This window comes from Hakea prostrata, chromosome 5 (genome assembly GCF_041222555.1).
Source record: "Hakea prostrata isolate BN-2017 chromosome 5, UWA_Hpros_2, whole genome shotgun sequence".
In the NCBI taxonomy this organism is placed as follows: Eukaryota; Viridiplantae; Streptophyta; class Magnoliopsida; order Proteales; family Proteaceae; genus Hakea; species Hakea prostrata.
In genome coordinates, this window is record NC_142604.1 from 34887355 (window position 1) to 34903011 (window position 15657).

Below are 15657 nucleotides of genomic sequence, written 5' to 3' on the forward strand. Positions count from 1 at the left end.
TGTGTCACCTTGGTTTCCAAATCAGAAGCAAGATATCCAAGAACATCATCAACAACTTGCTTCCACTCTTTACTTAAAATCATCAAAAATCCACTTGACCAAATGATTTGAAAACTTAAATCATGCTCAAATATATCCATATAGTCATCAAACAATATTCCATAAGGCAAAAATCACATTTTCCAAAAATTCAACAGCAAATGAGGTCACCGTGACCATTGGTCGAGTGGTTGGTCGAGTGACCCAACGACCAATCGCCGACTAATGAAGACAGTAATACGAAAATTCGCATTATAAGCCTCATTTCCACATTCCAACCTCATTCTAACTTCTTCCAAAGGTGAGAGAGCTCTAGGGAAAATATCCAAGAGTTCCCACAAGTGTTCTTGAGGTGATTTAGTGCTTCAACAACAACACCACAACACACCATCTTCATAAACAAGGTAAATCTCTCATTCTTTCTTCCATTTTCATCTTCTCATGCTTGCATTTCAATAAAACCATGCTTTACTTGTATCCAATGCTAGAAATCATGCTTAGGAATGCTTAGAAACATATTCCCTAGGTTTTAAACACAATGACATGCATAGACAACAAGTTTTAACACATTTGGTGCTCATCTCGCAAAGTTTTATACCGAAATCGATATCTTTAGAAAAATTTCGTTTTCTCTCAAAACCGCTTGAAATTTTCGCACGAGATCAAATGCTACATGCTCAAGATGACATTGTAGATAGGTCCATACAATTTGATTTAACCAATTTCAACTTTTCAAAAATCCAATTTTGACCTAAATTGCAAAATCCCCAAATTTCTTCTTGCTGAATTTTTCGCTTTAATCCAAGTTTTCGATCGATTTTCATCAAAACAACTTCATAGACATGAAATTCCAAGTATTGTGCACATGCTAGTATGTTCAAATCAAATTTCCCCCAAATTTGAAATTTTCCGAAAAATTACGAAAATACCCTTTTGGCTAAAATCTTGAATAGCACTAATTGGAATTGTCTCTTGTCTCTTTCACAGATACATCATGCAGAGGGGAGGACGAGGAGGAGGTAGAGGTAGAGGTCGCATCGTAGGTGCTCTTAGTGGGCAGAGGTCGTTCCTTTCGAGCCCAGAGAGGAGGTTAGGAGACCGGACCTATTTGACACACCTCAAAGCCGAGTTTCGTACGAGGCCTACTTCAGCTATTGTAACATCGAGATGGGGCGTCTACTTCACTTACGCCAGCTCGTAGCCTTCAGATCCGGCAGAGGTTCGACACTTACAAAGTGGACTCACCTCTTCACCGAGGATTTGCCGGTATACCCGGAGCTAGTGAGGTTGTTCTTCAAAGAACCTTACTTACACAGAGGAGGCTCGGGGCCGTGGACATCCACTCGCACTCTGTCCTCGTGGAGCAGTGGTCCACCGCACTCGCGATTCGCTTCTCCACCCGGACATCGGGCCGAGATCCCGCAGGTCCCTTACTACCCACATCGTGTGTGTGGATACCGCCGGAGCAGCACCGGACAGCCATCCGATGCCGTACGAGCTTCGCGAGATATGCTCTACGCTATGGGATAGCCGCCGATGCTTCACACCGTGGACTAGCGGACGGATGACGGGTTCTCGCACGTATTATCGGTCGCATAGTCGGCCGAAACATCATGCCGAAAGCCGGACATCACCATCGGGTCACGTTGATGGAGGCCTTGGTCATTTACCGCATCTACATGGGCTTCGAGATCGATCTTTCCTACATCATTCAGCAGGTCATGCCGGACTTAGTTCTCGCGGCCTAGCATGCGGAACCTTTGCTATGGGAGGCTTCGACTTTGATCTTCGAGCATTTCGGGGTGAGTTTCGAGGATACTCCGATGGACACTAGATCACAGTGGATACCCCATTGGGACTCGGACCATTCGACGATGAGACTACATCGCTAGAGAGATCTCCCGGTCCGTAGGGTGAGGATGATGATGAATCGAGGATGAGGATGAGGGATCCGAGGATGGAGGAGAGGATATCGGTCCCGATAGTGATGATCAGGCCGGAGATGATACGGATATGCGCGAGGCCGAGCTCGTGCATCACGAGTTTCCTTCATCACATTTCGAGGAGGTGTGGCCCTTCACATGCGGTTCCGGAGACTTCGGATCTTGGTGCACAGATGAGATCGATGACTTCCATGCTAGAGAGGATGGAGGTCGACAGAGCAGATGTACGAGAGGATGGAGTCTCGACAGACAGATAGAGCATCGGTGACTCGCCTAGCAGAGGAGTTCGGAGCATATAGAGATCGTAGTAGATCACCTAGATAGACCGTACCTTAGGATTTTCCATTTATGCTTTTCAGATGTAATCATTGTAAAACCTTTGAAATTAATGAAGTTCATTTTGTTTCTCTTTATTTATTGTATGTTATGCACTTTTCTTTTCCTTGCATTAGTGTCATTTGTTCAAGTATAATTATGGTATGTTATTCGTAAATGTTCGTTATGCCTCAAAGTTCAAGTTTCTAATTCAGTTGTTCTATTATTCACTTCTAAGAGTAGAAGAGTCACTTCGGATCAATGACTCAGAATGTTCAGTTGTTGCCTTTTGTGGTTAGGATCTCCTCGAACCTTGGGCTCGATACCAATCATCACGCCCTCCCAGCCGGCACCCTATCCGGCATACCCGAGAGTGTGATCCACAGCCCAAGATCGGGTATCGAGTGATCAACCTCCCACATAAGCAATAACATAATCATGAACAACCATAACAAGAGTGCGGAAGATAAATCATAGATTCAATAAAGAAAGAATGAATCATAAACGAAACGGAATAATAAATATATAATCGTAGTGTCAACGGATAAGTAAAGTGAAGCAAAAATCCCACTTTACATCCAAATGGAAAAGTAGCTCGAAAGAATAAACTAGATAAAAGCTAATCCCAAAGAGCAAGTACATTGGGTAACTAAATTATTCTCCACTTTGTAGACGACATCCTTGTAGGTGTAGATCTCATAAATAGCACAAGGACGCTTCCACTCAATGGTCGGACTAAGCATCGTACGGAGCATAACCACCCGCGGAATCTTCGTAGTAATTGTGGTAACCGCAATCACCTTCCCCGGAGATATGCCTCTTCGCCTTGCGCTTCCTCATAGGGACCGTCATAGTACTCAAGACTGGCAGGATAGTCTAACAACATTGTACAATAAAGGAATGAGTTTCAAAGAAACTCAGCAAGGCGCTTAAAAATCCATAATAACATAAATGGCAGGATTCCGTAACAAACATGAATGCAATATGATATGAGACAAACCAATGAATGAATGAATCTAACTCTATGTATGCTGGTCTCTATTGGCGTACATGCTTTAAGTCATAGCACCGTACTTCTTTAGGAAAGTCCACTCACATCCTCAACCATTTAAGATATCTTGGATTCTCTCACGGATCATTTCACCGGTCGAGGCAGCCGATTGGTAATGGGTCCTTCATCCCTCGAGACAAACCATGGCTAGGGGGTTAAGTCAACACACTCTCTCACAACCATTTGGTATAAGTACCGGCGCATGTCGTGGTAATACCTAGCCAAATGCAAGTCTTCTACTTGGTTACATCAAGTCGATCCAGATACTTCCATTCCTCGTCCCCGACGATCCTTTCCGGTATCCTTCACACTAGAGTCCTCATAGTCCCCGATCACGGACTCACCAACCCTATTGATCATCCACATATGGTAAACGGGAAGCTCTCACGTCCTCTCACGGGTTGGTTACCGGTCTTAAGCGCCCGTGAGCCCAAGTCTAACCATATGCAACCCTACCAATAAATGGCCCCCACAATGTGATTCCCTGTCCTCTCACGGGTTGGTTACCGGTCTTGAGCGCCCATGAATCCCCATTGCTACCACGGGTCGTTCGGTCTCAATACCCCTCCGATTAGGGTCCGACATAACAGACATCCTAGCCAAACACTACTAGACAATCCTAGATATGTCATCCAACAGCTTTAGGAAGGTGTCCAGAGGGCATCTCCGGAAACATCCCATAATATTCCCGTAGTAGTCCAAGGACAGAAATGTCAAAAGGACACCTCTCCTTCCCAAACCATACGTAAGCATACACATGCATCAATTCATATCATCACATATATGGTAACTCCATATATGGAAAGAAATCAATATTTACAAACATTTGTATAACATTGGTAAGTAAATCATACATGAATCAATTCAATATGAATAAGTAATGCTACCGTAATCAAAGTTATGCAACAAGTAGTATATCATTGTAAGAATCTAATTTAGGAAACATATTAATGATATTCAAATATAGAAACTAGATTCATGCTATCTATGTAATTAAGGAAATAACCATCCTTACCTTTTATAACTCGCAAAGAATCCTAAGAAATCAAGTAAGATCTTGGCAAACTTGAGAAGAAGGTCCTAAACAAGTATATACAACATATTAGGAAAGATCCCTAACAGAAAATATAGCAAAACATCCGAAAGCAGACCAATTCGGAGTTGCCGAACTCATTGGTCGAGTGGATTGGTCGAGTGGTCCAACGACCAATCACGACCAATGCATAAAGAGCTTAGAAAATCGTAGTTTTGAGATATGAAATCCGAATTTGGTGGTTCAAAAGGGTACTAATCAAGGGGTAGACTACATCAGTAGTATTCTAGCATATAGGGGACCTCAAAACACTAATCAAATCAAGGTATCAAGATCCAAATTAGGAAACAAAAAGTTACCATAAATAAATCAAACATGGATCTTGATGAAGTTTGAAATAGAAAACAAGGACAAGAACAATAGGAAGATGGATCATTGCTTTTGGTAATGAAAACATGAAAACATGCATAGGTCTTCATGGTATAAGGCTTAGAAGCATAAATCTAAATAAGGAAATAAAACCTACCATATATGTACTATCATGCATCATGAAGAACACATAGTAAGGTAGAAGAGAACAACTAGAATTCTATGGATTATGGATCATAGAAAGAAAACACAACCATTAACCACTAACATGATCAATGAAAGAAGATCCAAAGAGATCGGAATTCAGATTAGGAAATTAACAGAGATTAAATCATGGTTTGATCATGAATCCTTCAAAAGCTTGCAATGATCATGGTTAAGATCATTGTTCTAGCCTTTAATCCTTAGGATGATCATGAGAACATGTTCAGAGATGTTTGCAACAGAGGATGCAGCATCTCTTCTACTGTCTCAACTCAAAAAGGAAAGAAAAACAAAGATGTAGGAGAAGAAGAGAGAGTAGACATACCTTTTGATGCAAAAAGAAGAGTTCCGACGAAGATCCGCCAAGAAAACTCCAAGGATGCAAGAGAGATGACTTGCAGAGGTCTTTGGTCTGCTCCAGAGGGTTTGGAGGCAGCAAATACGAAGTGGACTCGAGGTTAGGCTTAAATAGAGCAAGAATCAACCTAATTGCCAAAGACAAGACCCATTGGTCGAGTGGATTGGTCGATCGGCCCAGCCGACCAATCACGACCAATGCAGAAAGAAGGCCAAAACAGGGAATTGAAGGCCCAGATCAAATCCAAACCTAAAGGGGTTTTGCACACAAGTCAAGTGACTTACCTAGTAGGTAGAAATGCCTTCAAACCAAGATAGAGATCACTCCAAGTCCATCAACTAATTAGATCTTCATCAGGATTCTGTTTCCATAAATAGCACCTCATCATCAACCTTCATGGATTCAAAGCCGACACCAAGTCCTCTACCGGGATGGCCCCAAAGCACCCTACACTCCGGCCTCCCCCCAACAAAAAAAAAAGGTTTCGGGCGGGGGGGGGGGCGGGCCCTCCCCCCCCCACACAAAACACCAACCCCCCCAACAAAAAGGAACCGCGCAGCGCTTAACCAAAGGAAAAAAAACCCCCCCCCTCCCTCCCCCCCCCCCCCGGCCGAGGCGCCTCGGCCTGTGGGTCCACCGAATCTTCACCAAAGGAATGGTGCGATTCCGCAGCTGCTTGTCCTTCCTATCCAAGATTTCGGCCGGTTCTTCATCATAGGTCAAATCAGCACTAAGTCCTTCAGTGCTTGCTGCAAAATGTGTTCCGGATTCTCTATGTATTTTCGGAGCATCGAAATATGAAACACATTGTGCACACCAGCAAGAGGCGGAGGTAATGCTAATCGATACGCAACGGGTCCAACCTTTTCCAAAATCTCAAAAGGTCCAATGTAACGAGGGCTAAGCTTTCCCTTAACATTGAATCTCATCACACCCTTCATTGGTGAGACCTTCAGAAAGACTTTCTCTCCAACTTGAAATTCCAAATCGGTCCTTCTCTTATTAGCATAAGATTTCTGCCTCGATCAAGCGGACTTAATCCTTTCTCTTATCATATCTACCATAGCACTTGTAGCTTCAATCATCTCAGACCTAAGACTTTTCTTTCAACTGCCTCACCCAAGACAAAGGTGTCCTACAAGTACTGCCATACAAAGCCTTGAATGGAGCCATGCCTATTGTTGCTTGATAACCGTTGTTATAGGCAAACTCAACCAAAGCTAGGTGTTCATCCCAATTACCACCCATATCCACCACGCAAGATCCGAGCATGTCTTCCAATGTCCGAATTGTCCGCTCGCATTGTCCATCGACCGTGGATGATGAGCTGTACTCAAGTTCAATTGGGTTCCCAAGGCCTTCTGCAAACTATTCCAAAACCTTGAGGTGAACCTAGGATCACGATCCGAAACAATACTCAATGGCACACCATGCAGACCGAACCACATTATCCACATAAAGCCTTGCTAGCTTATCCGAGTATGAGTGATCTTCATAGGAATGAAATGGGCTGATTTGGTCAACCTATCAACAATCACCCACACAAGTTGTCATTGCCTTTACTTGTCCGAGGCAAGCTAGTCACAAAGTCCATGGAGATATCCTCCCACTTCCAACTAGGAATAGGAAGAGGCTGAAGTAATCCAGATGGAGGTTGTCGAACGGCTTTCACACGTTGGCAAGTCTCACACTTGGCAACAAAATCATCAACATCCGCCTTTAGACCAATCCACCAAAAATGTTCCTTCAAGTCCTTGTACATCTTGGTGCTTCCCGGTGTACAAAGAAAGACCGACCGGTGTGCTTCCTTCAATATTTCTTTCTTAACTTCTTCGCTTTGTGCACACACAATCTTCCTCTAAACAACAAAGCACCATCCATGGATATACCAAAGTCGGGGTCCGACTCAGATTCGAAGAAATCTTCTCAACTTTGATCAAAAACTCTTGATCGTAACTCGCAGAGCAACAATCTTATCTCTAAGACCAGATCTTGCCGTCATGGCGTAAAGAATAAAATCAGAATTCTCGAGAACGATTTCCAAATCAAAACCCTCAATAGAAGACCACAATGGTAAACTCAAAGCATTCAAATCCAAAGTCTTCTTCCTGGTTCTTCCTACTAAGAGCATCAGCAACAACATTTGCTTTCCCGGGATGATACCGAATATCACAATCATAATCGGAGACTAGTTCCAACCATCTCCTTTGTCTCATGTTCAACTCCTTTTGGGTAAAGAAGTATTTCAAACTCTTATGATCCGTGAAAATGGCAATCTTCTCACCGTAAAGATAATGTCTCCAAATCTTCAAAGCAAAAACAACGGCGGCAAGTTCTAGATCGTGAGTGGGGTAATTCCGCTCATAATCCTTCAATTGCCGAGAAGCATAGGCTACGACCTTGCCATGTTGCATCAAGACACAACCCAAACCAATCTTTGACGCATCGGTATAAACCGTCATACCACCGGAACTATCGTATAGTCAAAACCGGGGCACTTGTCAATCTATCTTACAACTCTTGGAAATTCTTCTCACAAAGCGCCGACCAAACAAACTTCTCTTCTTTCCCGGTAAACTTAGTCATAGGAGCAGCCAACCGAGAAAAGTTCTCAATAAACCTTCGGTAGTAACCCGCCAATCCAAGAAAACTTCTTATTTCCGTTATCGACTTCGGGTCTTTCCCAATCAGCCACAGCTTGGACCTTTTCAGATCGACACGAATACCTTCGGCTGAAACTACATGACCAAGGAATACCACTCTCTTAAGCCGTAAATCACACTTGCTAAACTTAGCGAACAACTTCTTTTCTCGCAACCTTTGCAAGGTGAAACTTAGATGACTCGCATGCTCTTCTTCGCTCTTCGAATAGATCAAGATGTCATCAATAAAAACAATCACAAACTTATCAAGCACATCATGAAATACTCGGTTCATGAGGTCCATGAACACCGCAGGAGCATTGGTCAATCCGAAGGGCATGACTCTAAACTCGTAGTGACCATACCGCGTTCGGAAAGCTGTCTTGAAGATATCACTAGACTTCACTTTCAATTGGTGATATCCGGACCTTAAGTCAATCTTTGAGAACACAACTGCACCCTTCAACTGATCGAAGAGATCATCGATTCTGGGCAGCGGATATCTATTCTTGATAGTCAACTTATTCAACTCACGGTAGTCGATGCACAAGCGCATACTACCGTCTTTCTTCTTGACGAACAAGACCGGAGCTCCCCAAGGTGAAACTCCCTTCTCTTCTTTAACTTTTTCCCACCTAGTGTGTCACCTTGGTTTCCAAATCAGAAGCATGATATCCAAGAACGTCATCAACAACTTGCTTCCACTCTTTACTTAAAATCATCAAAATCCACTTGACCAAATGATTTGAAAACTTAAATCATGCTCAAATATATCCATATAGTCATCAAACAATATTCCATAAGGCAAAAATCACATTTTCCAAAAATTCAACAGCAAATGAGGTCTCCGTGACCATTGGTCGAGTGATTGGTCGAGTGACCCAATCGAGAACCCCCCCCCCACCCCACCAAAGGAGAACCAAGGAGTTGACCAAGGGGGGATTAAGGGGAAAATCGGGATAAAAACCCCCATCCCCAAACCAACCCCATATTAAAATCTTTCCTTCGGGGGGGGGGCTCGGGAAAAAATAAACAAAAGTTCCCACAAGTGTTCTTGAGGTGATTTAGTGCTTCAACAACAACACCACAACACACCATCTTCACAAACAAGGTAAACCTCTTAATCTTCCTTCCATTTTCATCTTCTCATGCTTGCATTTCAATAAAACCATGCTTTACTTGTATCCAATGCTAGAAATCATGCTTAGGAATGCTTAGAAACATATTCCTTAGGTTTTAAACACAATGCCATGCATAGACAACAAGTTTTAACACATTGGTGCTCATCTCGCAAAGTTTTATACCGAAATCGATATCTTTAGAAAAATTTCGTTTTCTCTCAAATCGCTTGAAATTTTCGCACGAGATCAAATGCTACATGCTCAAGATGACATTGTAGATAGGTCCATACAATTTGATTTAACCAATTTCAACTTTTCAAAAATCCAATTTTGACCTAAATTGCAAATCCCTAAATTTCCTTCTTGCTGAATTTTTCGATTTAATCCAAGTTTTCGATCGATTTTCATCAAACAAACTTCATAGACATGAAATTCCAAGTATTGCGCACATGCTAGTATGTTCAAATCAAATTTCCCCCCAAATTTGAAATTTTCCGAAAAATTACGAAAATACCCTTTTGGCTCAAATCTTAAAATAGCACTAATTGGAATTGTCTCTTGTCTCTTTCACTGGATACACTATGCAAAGGGGAGGGCGAGGACGAGGTAGAGGTCGTGGTCGCATTGTAGGTGCTCTTAGGGGCAGAGGTCGGTTCCTTCGTGAGCCTCGGACGGAGGTTAGGAGACCAGACATGTTTGACACACCTCGAGCCGAGTTCCCCGTACGAGGCCTACTTCAGCCCATCGCAACATTGAGATGGGACGTGTAGTTCACTTACGCCAGCCGTGAGCCTTTAGGATTCGCGAGCAGGTTGACGATCACATTGCAAAGGACTCATCTCTTCACCGAGGATCTGCCGGTATACCCGGAACTAGTGAGGTTGTTCTTCAAAGAACCTTACCCACACGAGGAGGCTCGAGGCCAAGGACATCCACTTAGACTTGTCCTCGGGAGCAAGGTCTTCCACATCCGGCATCTCGCTTCTCTACCCGGACACCCGGCTGAGATCTTGGGGGTCCCTTACTATCCACAAGAAGTTGGTGTGGATACCCGCCAGAGAGATCCGGACAGCCATCCGATGCCGTACGAGCCCACTGAGATATGCTCTACGCTATGGGATAGTCGTCGATGCTTCACACCGTGGACTAGCGGACGGATGACGGGTTCGCGCACGGATTATCGGTCCAATAGTCGGCCGAAACATCATGCCGAAAGCCGCTCACCATCGGGTCGGAAGGGGGGGGGGGGGGGGGGGAGGGGGGGGGGGGGGGGGGGCCCAATCCGGCATACCCGAGAGTGTGATCCACAGCCCGAAGATCAGGTATCGAGTGATCAACCTCCCACATAAACAATAACATAATCATGAACAATCAAAACAAGAGTGCGGAAGATAAATCATAGATCCAATAAAGAAAGAATGAATCATAAATGAATCGAATAATAGATATAATCGTAGTATCAAACGGATAAGTAAAGTGAGGCAAAAATCCCACTTTACATCCAAATGGAAAAGTAGCTCTAAAGAATAAACTAGACAAAATCTAATCCCAAGAGCAAGTACATTGGGTAACTAAATTGTTCTCCACTTTATAGACAACATCCTTGTAAGTGTAAATCTCATAAATGGCACAAGGACGCTTCCACTCAATGGTCGGGCTAAGCATCGTACGGAGCATAACCACTGTGGGATCTTCGAGTAATTGTGGTAACCGCAATCACCTTCCCGGAGATATGCCTCTTCGCCTTGCGCTTCTTCATAGGGACCGTCATAGTACTCAAGCACTGCAGGATAGTCTAACAACATTGTACAATAAAGGAATGAGTTTCAAAGAAACTCAAGAAGGCGCTTAAAAATCCATAATAACATAAATGGCAGGATTCCGTAACAAACATAAATGCAATATGATATGAGACAAACAATGAATGAATGAATCTAACTCTATGTATGCTGGTCTCTATTGGCGGACATGCTTTAAGTCATAGCACCGTACTTCTTTAGGAAAGTCCACTCACATCCTCAACCATTTAAGATATCTTGGATTCTCTCACGGATCATTTCACCGGTCTTGAGCAGCCGATTGGTAATGGGTCCTTCATCCCTCAGGACAAACCTTGGCAGGGGGTTAAGTCAACACACTCTCTCACAACCATTTGGTATAAGTACTGGCGCATGTCAGGGTAAAACCTAGCCAAATGCAAGTCTTCTACTTAGTTACATCAAGTCAGATCCAGATACTTCCATTCCTCGTCCCTGACGATCCTTTCCGGTATCCTTCACACTAGAGTCCTCCATAGTCCCCGACTACGGACTCATCAACCCTATTGATCATCCACATATGGTAAACGGGAAGCTCTCACGTCCTCTCACGGGTTGGTTACCGGTCTTAAGCGCCCGTGAGCCCAAGTCTAACCATATGCAACCCTACCAATAAATGGCCCCCACAATGTGATTCCCTGTCCTCTCACGGGTTGGTTACCGGTCTTGAGCGCCCATGAATCCCCATTGCTACCACGGGTCGTTCGGTCTCAATACCCCTCCGATTAGGGTCCGACATAACAGGACATCCTAGCCAAACACTACTAGACAATCCTAGATATGTCATCCAACAGTTTAGGAAGGTGTCCAGAGGGCATCTCCGGAAACATCCCATAATATTCCCGTAGTAGTCCAAGGATAGAAGTGTCAAAAGGACACCTCTCCTTTCCAAACCATACTTAAGCATACACATGCATCAATTCATATCATCACATATATGGTAACTTCATATATGGAAAGAAATCAATAATTACAATCACTTGTATAACATTGGTAAGTAAATCATACATGAATCAATTTAATATGAATAAGTAATGCTACCGTAATCAAAGTTATGCAACAAGTAGTATATCATTGTAAGAATCTAATTTAGGAATCATATCTATGATATTCAAATATAGAAACTAGATTCATGCTATCTATGTAATTAAGGAAATAACCATCCTTACCTTTTATAACTCGCAAAGGAATCCTAAGAAATCAAGTAAGATCTTGGCAAACTTGAGAAGAAGGTCCTAAACAAGTATATACAACATATTAGGAAAGATCCCTAACAGAAAAGATACCAAAACATCCATCATAGACCAATTCGGAGTTGCTGTACTCATTGGTCGAGTGGATTGGTCGAGTGGTCCAACGACCAATCAGTCGACCAATGCATAAAGAGCCTAAAAAAACAGAGTTTTAAGATATGAAATCCGAATTTGGTGGTTCAAAAGGGTACTAATCAAGGGGTAGACTACATCAGTAGTATTCTAACATATAGGGGACCTCAAAACACTAATCCAATCAAGATATCAAGATCCAAATTAGGAAACAAAAAGTTACCATAATTAAATCAATCATGGATCTTGATGAATTTGAAATAGAAAACAAAGACAAGAACAATAGGAGGATGGATCATTGCTTTCGGTAAAGGTATCATGAAAACATACATAGATCTTCATGGAATAAGGCTTAGAAGCATAAATCTAAATAAGGAAATAAAACCTACCATATATGTAACTACCATGCATCATGAAGAACACATAGTATGGTAGAAGAGAACAACTAGAAATCTATAGATTATGGATCATGGAAAGAAAACACAAGAATTAACTACTAACATGATCAACAAAGAAGATCCAAAGAGATCAGAATTCAGATTAGAAGTTTAATCAAAGATTAGATCATGGTTTGATCATGATTCCTTCAAAAGCTTGCAATGATCATGGTTAAGATCATTGTTCTAGCCTCAAATCCTTAGGATGATCATGAGAACATGTTCGGAGATGTTTGCAACAGAGAATGCAGCATCTCTTCTACTGTCTCAACTCAAAAAGGAAAGAAAAACAAAGATGGAGGAGAAGAAGAGAGAGTAGACATACCTTTTGATGCAAAAAGAAGAGTTTCGACGAAGATCCGTCAAGAAAACACCAAGGATGCAAGAGAGATGACTTGCAGAGGTCTTTGTCTGCTCCAGAGGGTTTGGAGGCAGCAAATACGAAGTGGACTCGAGATTGGACTTAAATAGAGCAAGAACAACCTAATTGCCAAAGACAAGACTCATTGGTCGAGTGGATTGGTCGATCTGGCCCACCGACCAATCACCGACCAATGCCGACAAAGAAGACCAAAACAGGGAATTGAAGGTCCAGATCAAATCCAATCCTAAAGGGGTTTTGCACACAAGTCAAGTGACTTACCTAATAGGTAGAAATGCCTTCAAACCAAGATAGAGAGCACTCCAAGTCCATCAACTAATCAGATCTTCATCAGATTCAGTTTCCATAAATAGAACCTCATCATCAACTTTCATGGATTCAAAGCCGCACACCAAGTCCTCTTACCGGGATGGCCCAAAGCCGACTTCTTACTTTACTTCGGGTCATCGGACCTACAAATAACAAGGTTTCCGGGTCAAGGTTAGGGCTGGGTTTTACATTCTCCCCCCTTAAAGAAATTTCGTCCCCGAAATTGAAAGCGTACTCGTGCTTCCAAAGAGGTAAGGAAACTTCTCCTTCATATCTTCTTCCTTCTCCCAAGAAGCTTCTTCAGGGGTATGGTTCTTCCACCGAATCTTCACCAAAGGAATGGTGCGATTCCGCAGCCGCTTGTCCTTCCTATCCAAGATTTCGGCCGGTTCTTCATCATAGGTCAAATCAGCACTAAGTCCTTCAGTGCTTGCTGCAAAATGTGTTCCGGATTCTCTATGTATTTTCGGAGCATCGAAATATGAAACACATTGTGCACACCAGCAAGAGGCGGAGGTAATGCTAATCGATACGCAACAGGTCCAACCTTTTCCAAAATCTCGAAAGGTCCAATGTAACGAGGGCTAAGCTTTCCCTTAACATTGAATCTCATCACACCCTTCATTGGTGAGACCTTCGGAAAGACTTTCTCTCCAACTTGAAATTCCAAATCGGTCCTTCTCTTATCAAGCATAAGATTTCTGTCTCGATCGGGAAGACTTAATCCTTTCTCTTATCATATCTACCATAGCACTCGTAGCTTCAATCATCTCAGACCTAAGACTTTTCTTTCAATTGCCTCACCCAAGACAAAGGTGTCCTACAAGTACCGCCATACAAAGCCTTGAATGGAGCCATGCCTATTGTTGCTTGATAACCGTTGTTATAGGCAAACTCAACCAAAGCTAGGTGTTCATCCCAATTACCACCCATATCCACCACACAAGATCCGAGCATGTCTTCCAATGTCCGAATTGTCCGCTCGCATTGTCCATCGACCGTGGATGATGAGCTGTACTCAAGTTCAATTGGGTTCCCAAGGCCTTCGCAAACTATTCCAAAACCTTGAGGTGAACCTAGGATCACGATCCGAAACAATACTCAATGGCACACCATGCAGACGAACCACATTATCCACATAAAGCCTTGCTAGCTTATCCGAGTATGAGTGATCTTCATAGGAATGAAATGGGCTGATTTGGTCAACCTATCAACAATCACCCACACAGTTGTCATTGCCTTTACTTGTCCGAGGCAAGCTAGTCACAAAGTCCATGGAGATATCCTCCCACTTCCAACTAGGAATAGGAAGAGGCTGAAGTAATCCAGATGGAGGTTGTCGAACGGCTTTCACACGTTGGCAAGTCTCACACTTGGCAACAAAATCATCAACATCCGCCTTTAGACCAATCCACCAAAAATGTTCCTTCAAGTCCTTGTACATCTTGGTGCTTCCGGGTGTATAAGTAAAGACCGACCGGTGTGCTTCCTTCAATATTTCTTTCTTAACTTCTTCGCTATGTGCACGCACACAGCCTCTTCCTCTAAACAACAAAGCACCATCCATGGATATACCAAAGTCGGGGTCCGACTCAGGATTCGAAGAAATCTTCTCAACTTTGATCAAAAACTCTTGATCGGAACTCGCAGAGCAACAATCTTATCTCTAAGACCAGATCTTGCCGTCATGGCGTAAAGAATAAAATCAGAATTCTCGAGAACGATTTCCAAATCAAAACTCTCAATAGAAGACCACAATGGTAAACTCAAAGCATTCAAATCCAAAGTCTTCTTCTGGTTCTTCCTACTAAGAGCATCAGCAACAACATTTGCTTTCCCAGGATGATACCGAATATCACAATCATAATCGGAGACTAGTTCCAACCATCTCCTTTGTCTCATGTTCAACTCCTTTTGGGTAAAGAAGTATTTCAAACTCTTATGATCCGTGAAAATGGCAATCTTCTCACCGTAAAGATAATGTCGCCAAATCTTCAAAGCAAAGACAACGGCGGCAAGTTCTAGATCGTGAGTGGGGTAATTCCGCTCATAATCCTTCAATTGCCGAGAAGCATAGGCTACGACCTTGCCATGTTGCATCAAGACACAACCCAAACCAATCTTTGACGATCGGTATAAACTGTCATACCACCGGAACTATCGTGTATAGTCAAAACCGGGGCACTTGTCAATCTATCTTTCAACTCTTGGAAATTCTTCTCACAAGCGTCAGACCAAACAAACTTCTCTTCTTTCCTGGTCAACTTAGTCATAGGAGCAGCCAACCGAGAAAAGTTCTCAATAAACCTTCG